This window comes from Aulonocara stuartgranti (genome assembly GCF_965226115.1).
Source record: "Aulonocara stuartgranti genome assembly, chromosome: 1".
Lineage (NCBI taxonomy): Eukaryota > Metazoa > Chordata > Actinopteri > Cichliformes > Cichlidae > Aulonocara > Aulonocara stuartgranti.
Window position 1 is genome coordinate 1,812,572 of NC_138939.1, and position 8,069 is coordinate 1,820,640.

General features: G+C 44.4%; 1 long non-coding RNA gene across 1 annotated transcript; it reads left to right on the forward strand.

The window, feature by feature from the left end:
* The first annotated feature begins 627 nt into the window (after positions 1–627).
* Positions 628–6,334, forward strand: LOC309708850. The gene is made up of 3 exons (XR_014277339.1): positions 628–1,625; positions 5,722–5,855; positions 6,185–6,334. It is a non-coding gene; the product is annotated as an uncharacterized lncRNA (long non-coding RNA).
* Positions 6,335–8,069: the final 1,735 nt, after the last annotated feature.

The following is an 8,069-nucleotide window of genomic DNA, read 5'->3' on the forward strand; positions in this document are numbered from 1 at the left end:
TGTATTCCCGCTGCGCAAAGGTAAAGGGCAGGGATGGAAATGGACGGGGACAGTGGAAGCATCGTTGGACTTGCATTAAAAAAGCGAGGAGGACAAATCTGTTACGCAACATGCCAAAGTATTGCACTATTACAGAGGGCTGAAAGCCTTGCATAACTCAACAATCCAACCCACCCGTCGCATTTACTGTACATTAGTGAGCCTGCAGAGCCGTTCCTCATCACTTAGGAGCTGAAAAACCCAGTTCTGACAAGTGGCCCCCATCCTTTTTCTCTGGCACATTGCAGAAATCTAGTACCACTCAGAGAGGGCACAGTGGGTTATTTCAGTCCCTCCTGTGTGCTGCATGTAGGCGACAATATCCAGCAGAGAAGCTGGTTGATCTGTAGAGGTGGAGCACTCGCTCAGCTTCCTCCACAGTCGTATCTGTATCCGGAACAGCTTGCATCTTTGGGGCTATTTTTAAGAAGCAGTGGACGCTTTCAGAAGCTGTTCACTGGTAAATTTGGAACAGATCGAGGAGACTACTGAGCTGCAGAGGTTTGCTGTGTTCAGGACTGATAGTCGAGACAAACATGAGCTGCTGCTTGCTTCATCTCTGAGCTCAGTAAACACTTTCCTGCTAAGTTTATGGTCTCAGTCTGACTGAACCAAACACGATGTCCCTTGTACATTTGTTTTGCCCACTAGGGGTCACTGCAACAAACAGCAAGCACAGAATTATTGCGGAAACTCAGAAGCAGAGTCAGGAATGATGTGGCAGACCCCGACGTATGACTCGTGAGACAAGATTTAATCTTAAACACAGACTTCATTGGTGGCGACAGATGGAGCAAACCATAACAGAGCAGAACAGGAGCGAAAAACAGGACTAGAAGGATACAAAGCAACAGAAGAAAACAACGTGAATCACGATGCAACCAAGAACAGAAGCAAACTGAGGGTTTAAATACACAAGAAAAGTTCAGGGGAGGATGGAGACACCTGGTGAAACACAGCTAAACTAAATCTACCTGATGAGACAAGAGGAAGAGAAACTGAACATAAGGCTCACAGGAAGTAACAGACATGCAAACCTGACCTAAACAGGGGAGCACAGAGACTGAAACAAAGATCACCAACAGGTTGAAGAGAGAGACCGGGCAGCTCATCTAAGCCAGCTCTTATATCCTGGACAACGCAGGTGAGCAGCCTTAGCTCACAATGCTTCCATGCAGCATGTCAGGCTTTCTTCAGGGAGTTGACCGGGAGACAGAAAGAAATCACAAAAGAAGGTGAAACTAGAATACACACAGAGGATATATATCAGTGACCATGTCACTAATGCAATAAAAGAACCAAACCGAAACATGAACTCGTGAAGCTCACTGGGATGAAGAACATTAGCATTCATTTGGAGCTGTGTTCCTGTCTGATCTAATCCGTCTGTTTTGGTGCATCATCTCTGACTCTTCAGCTTCTAAATTCCAGGCCGAGTTCAGAGAGGATTTTCTTTACATGAGTCTTTTCAGTGAAAATGACTCCCTGCTGCTGCAGAAAAAGGCTGATACAGCAGCGAGGCTCAACCAGACAGCAAAGCAGTGAAAATAATGATGCAAAGAGCCTCAGAGAGCAGCTGAGCCGAGGTAAAAACTCACTGTGTATTAGTCTAAGTGGCAAACTTTCCACAACACATCTTTTAAAAATATATTTATTACCTAAAAAGACAGAACCCTAAGCACACTCATGTTAAAAAGTAAGAGAGAAAATGTCTCAATCCAATCACTTAATCCTTAAAGCATTCTTGTAAAAACAAAAGCGTCCTGTTCATGCCCGAGTCTGAAAAGTTGATTTTACACGATGATGTTTTTAGAAAACACGAGCTGAGCGCTCGCCACGCCGGGCTCCTTTTTTGTGTCTTTATTTTCTCACATCTCAGTGAAACTGTCCTCTGTTGTAACCAGAGAACACGACCGTCGTCCAGTGGCTTAATTATATTACACTCATATAAATGACATTTAAAGCTAAGACTCTATGTTCATTTTAAATCTGAGACTCATAAATATGAAGCAGGTCCACATTTGAACACATGCATTACATCTGAATCAGCACTGAGGAAGGTTAGCTTGGATCTGAACCCCACTGAGTGTCCTCACTGTTGTGAGGAGGCACAGAAACCTGCAGCCGTCCAGCAGCTGCAGAGATTTTGGAGAAAAAGTAGTCAACAGTTTCTGAACGCTGAGATTTTTTCTGACTTTGGTAAATGTTAAATTTAACATTTTTGTATTTCAATAAATTTTTGAAATACTGCTTCTCATATAAATGCATTCAGTTTAATCATGTTAAATTAATAACAGCAATATCCTTTATGTTCACATGAACCGCGTCTTATAAAACCCCATCCTCTTCCTCGTCACCTCAAGCCTCTTCCCCTGAAATGAAGTCAGGGCTGCAACTCACGAAAACGTCCTCATTTATTCAAAGTAATGCTGCTGTTACTGATTGCCAGGGGAGTGGATACTGTCTCCAGACAGCTACACAGCAACAACAGCTGGTTATAAGCTAACATTATGCTAGCTAATGCTAGTTAGTCTAGTAAAAATCAGTCTTTACCTCTAATAAAGTTTGATTATGTTCTCATATTATATGAGAGTTTTTAACTGAGCGTCAGCAACTGACAAAGAAAGTTTAACCAGTGCCAGCTAACAGCAGCTAACAGCAGCTCTAACAGCAGCTAACAGCAGCTAACAGCAGCTCTAACAGCAGCTAACAGCAGCTAACAGCAGCTAACAGCAGCTCTAACAGCAGCTAACAGCAGCTAACAGCAGCTAACAGCAGATGTAGCGTGCTGACAGCCTACACTCACTGCAGATGAAGGGCAGCCAGATTTGTACGGTAGCTCGGTTACATACAGAACTCAGCTGACTCAAATCTACAATCTACTGACATCTAGTGATGAGAATTTACACGCTGCAAGTTTAAATACCTGCTTTTATTTTTAGTGACAGTTTTTATTAATTAATTTGTTTTTATTATTTTAATAGTTTTTTAAAAAAATGTTTTTGTTGTTGTTTTTCAAGCTTGTTTCTTGTAACTTAATGGTTGTTAGTGGTTTTTAATTCGTCTTAAGCCTGTAATGACATCTCAGGTGCCTTTGTTGACGTTCAGATGTGTCACATGCATCTGTTTAGAGGACTGGATGTTGGATGTTGCATATGTCAGAAACACAAACAGACTTTTTCCCTATGACTGTTTTTTTTTCAGACATCATTACTTTAGCATGTGGAGTGTGATTTAGACAGACGTTAACCTGCAGACTCACAATGTGAAAACCTTCATCGTGTCAGAGGAGTTCTTGTTTTTGCTCTTCGTGAGAAAACTTGAGCACTTTTCTGTCCCGGCTTTGCTGCGAGCTGCCAGCACCTGGGAAGCGTTGGATATGTTGCAAGCTACTGTGAGAATCCCAAACAGTGAAACTGAGCCCTCTGAGCAACACTGCTGCTGATCCCCCACATGTTCCAGAGAGAGGGGTCTTTCTGGGGCACTGACACCGGATCCCACCTCTCGGTCCTGGGACAGGGATCGGGGCCAGTGGGGGGTTGTGGTGGAACTGGAGGGTAAGGCAGGGACGGGGGTGGGGGGGTGAGAGAATGGATTGTCCACGGGTGCTTGGGAAGCAGAGGAATATGAGGGGGTATTACCGCCCAGCACAGCGGCCAGATGGACAGCAGATGACTTTTTGTTCTTCCAAACACTCTGCAGGCTGGGGGAGGAAGAGGAGGAAGAGGAAGATGAGCTGGGCAGGAGGGAGGGGGAAGAGGAGAAAGGCTTAAGTGAAAGTTTTGGTTTTACAGGGCAGCTTTTTTCCCTCTCTGGATCATAAAACGTTCATCAAATCCATTTGTGTGTCCCAACATGTGGTGCTGTGAAAGAAATCCCCCACTCTGCATTGTTATTGAATCCTTCATCTTAACTTAACTGTGAGGTTTGACTCATGTTTACCAGCCTCTGAATCTCAGGACCGGTCCGATAAAACACGGCCCCGACTCACAAATTAGAACCTGGTCACCGTCAAAGAGCGAGGACACCATCACAGGAGGGAGAGCTGCTGCCAGTCTGCCCTCTGCTGCTGTGAACCACATCTGTACTGAGTCTGCTTCACATCTGTTCCAGCGCCTCGGCAGGTCTGTGCTGCCCCCTGGTGGTCCAGAAAACCAGTCACAGCTTTTTCCAGTCACCTCAGTAGGTGTTTAAGAAATGTTTGTCCTGATCTGGAGCCTGTGCAGTATGCAAATATATGGTGACGTGTACACCATCTGAGGTACAACAGTGCAAACGCAACACGGCTGCTTTGTTCTGTGTGATGCAAAGTGAGAAAAAGCCACCTGCGAGTGGCTGTTTACAGGTCTCAGTCAGTAAATATCAGGACATCATAAAAGCTCTGGAGGCAGTTAGTCCAGGGTCTAAATGTTCAACCTATGATGATAGCTTAAAGTTTTTGGTGTTTTTGTATTTCTATCGTAAGCTCGTGTATGTTTTTAGGATTATTTCTTGTGTTTGTGTGTATATTAGAGGTCTTTACAACGATGTTTAGAATCCCCAGATACGTCCCCATCAAAAGTTTAAGACCACTTGAAAAATGACAAAAAATCATATTTTGCATGCTTGGATTTTAACAAGGTTCCAAATCGAGCTTCAACATGCAACAAGAAGCAGCAGTAGTGAGACACAACATTTTTTTAAACATGCAGTTTATTAAATACAACACTTAAACTTAAACAGCTGTTTTACAGCTGATCAAAGGTTTAGGACCGCATGCCTTTAAAGGACAAATCTGTGCAGAAATGTGGATTCATTGTGATTTTCTGTCAGGTAGTCGCACTCATGACGTTCTGATGGCAAAGGCAAGAAAACATTGCCTTTGTGAACGTGGTCGGGTTGTTGAACTGCATAAGCAGGGTCTCTCGCTGAGGTGGGACACAGTGAGACGGTCATTTGGAATTTCTTAAATCATCCTGAGGGTTATTGACCAAAAAGTCAAGTGGAAGACCCAAAAAATGTCACCAGCACTGAGCTGGAGGATCCAATTAGCTGCCCGTGGAGACGATCCTCGACCTAAATCAAGGCCGTTACTGGTGCCCGCTGCAGCGCCATAACCATCAGACGGCATCTGAGACGGGCTTCAAAAACAAGAAACGTCTTTGAAAAGGCTTCGTCTCCTTGAACGCCACCAAACTGACCATTTGGCCTTTGCTAGAGAGCGCCAAACACAGGACATTCAGGCGCCGGTGATGTCAGGTACCTATTGGAATTTCTCAGTGAGACACTGAGCTGGTTCCTTTCCGCTTCACTCACGTTTCCAACTCGTCCGCTGATGTTTCAAACCTTCCTTTGCCGTTTATCTCGTATGTTCTGTTCACTGCACTCAGTTCTTTGAGGCTCGTTTGTTTTATTAGCTGCCTGAGCTCTCAGAGGACTTCAGATAGGTCTGCAGGCCTTCCTGAATCTGAACGAGTAAGGCTCGTCAAGTTCATAAGTTTTGAGGACCTTAAACCAGATGATCCTCCTGGATCGCCCTTCCTGGTCCCACTTGATTTGTCAGGTAACTTTATCTGTACCTGTAGGTAGATTTGTTCTGCAGTCGTGAGTCATGAACACTCTCAGTACAGCCACAACACACAACAATAACACATGCAAAACTATAATATGTCCATCTGAGTAACGCTGCTGCTATTTTTAAAGCTTGTTGTTTTAGATTTTGGGAGCAGAAACCTCCAGAAGGACGAAACTGAAACTCGCGTGAATCATCCTGGAAAATTAAACCAGCCAACCGCTGTAACCGTGTGCTGTGCTTCACCAATCAGCTGATTGACTGAGTGAGTTTTTTAGATAAATATCCAAACACCAAAGGAAAAGATCAATCGGACGAAGGAAGATAAAATCAAATCAACGTGGAAGCGAGAGAGGCTCCTCGAGCACGAGCGCTGCTGCTTCCTGCACACAGCGTCACGCTTTGCTTCAACAAGCTTTGAATCAATAACTGTTCCAAAATATTTATAACACTGAATACAGCCTGACGCGTGATAAAAGAGAGCGAAAATCAACGTTCATGTCAGGATCGTTTTAGCTTCTACTTGTTAAAGTAACAGAATCCATGTGTTTTATTTTATTTTGTCACAAATGTTTACGGTTTTTGTCTCCACAGCTTCTAGTGGTGAACTTCAGTGTGGACACCACCCAGATGTCCTCTGACAGCGATGGAGACCCCGGTTTGGGATGTGACATCACGTACTGGAACACAGGATGGAGATAGAAACGACTGGAGAATCAGTTTCAGAGTGTCTCTGCAGAAACCTGAAGGTGAAAGTTTCAACATTCATTTATTTCCCAGAATAATCTCAGATTTTTACGTTCGGGGATGTGACTGCTTTGCTACACGTCCACCAGGACAGGAGTTCAGAGTTTTCCCCTGGAATCAGTCCAGTTACAGTACTGTGAAAATACTGCATATAAAAATTTAGAGCTGCTCTCACAGCAGCACAACATTATCCATATTAATCTTTAAAATGATTGATTAAGTAGGATCGTTTTTCACAGTTTTTATCTCGCTGCATGTGAGTAAAGTCAGCTTAGAGAGGCGAGCTTGCCGGCTTGTATACGAGTCAAACATATGCTTTAGCAGTGACATTAATAACAGAGCAAACAGTACTGCAGTATGGTCGTGTACTGGTGGACAGAATACAGTAAACTACAGTAAAATGTATTTTAATGAACTCAGATGATCCCTTCAGACTCTCGCGTCTTGTTGTTGTCACACCTGTCCCACTACGCTGTGCAGCCTGTGTCGCAGGTACTGCACGGTTCAATAGTTTTATGCAGTTTTCATCAGTGTGTGGGACACATGAATGCAGCAGCTCTGGTTTTCTTCAGCTGTGCATTGTGTGGGACACTGGTGCATTCATATGCTCCACACATGACATCAGTTTTTACATGAACACTGAATCTGACGATGGTGGTAAGCAAAGCTCCACACAGACATTAGAAACCATCAAACTGTTTACACAGTGCACCTGAAATCATCATTGCAACACTACACATGGAAGCTGAACATTAACAGTCCCAGGAGTGTGCCAGTATAAAATATAAACCATAATAATTATGCACATCTCCATTTATAAATACTGTTAGTTCTGTAGTGTATAATGGGACTCTCACTGTCCTGCTCCATGATGCTGATCGGGTGCTGCTGTGTGGATTCTGCATTCAGGGTTTTTCCATAAATCCTTTGCTGAGGATTTGATTCTTTGGGCTGAGGAAGGAAAATCTTCTCGGGGTATTGAAGTGTTTCGTCTCTGCAGGTGTGGCTGCGGTGACGAGCAGTATTCACATGATGAACAGAGGCATAGGTAAATCGGGGGGATTTCTCACTCCGGTTGGATCCCTCGATCGTTCCGAGCTCTCTGGTGACCTCCGGGATCGTTCTCACCCTCGGGGTTGTTGCTGTGTTCATAATGTATCTGTTGTTATCTTTTCTGGAGCTTCTGTCTTACCTTCAGCTTCCTGCACAAACCCTCTTTAGGCTTTCCTATATTTGGCAGCAGCTTTACCCTCTGCATCTCCTGCACTCTGGCTAACCTGCTTCAGATCTACCGTGGGGTCCTGGGTAAAGAAGCTGAATCAGCCGCTGGCTGTGGTGACCGTTGTTTCTGGGATCCAGTCGGCCATCTTCGTGTCATGGCTGATCTTAAACCCATCATTATCTACAAAGGGCCTCACACACAGTCTGAGATAGGCTCCCTTGAGTTCTTCGTAGCCACAAAACCTGCAACACTTTCTTGGGCTTGATTTGTTCCCTGTCTGCTCTCAAAAGCTGCCAGACTTGTATAAAAATGCCACTTTAGTCACCATCAGCATGTTTTCAGCCATCGTAGCCCCACCTTGTCTCACTCTGAAGTACGAGCCACCAGTTGCAGTAGCAACTACAACGTTCTCGGCCTGGACATCACTGAGTACACTGGGAGGCATTGTGAGCAGAAGGGCACTGCTGTGGTGCAGTCATGAGCCGTTATCAGCTAATGCTAGTTAGTCTG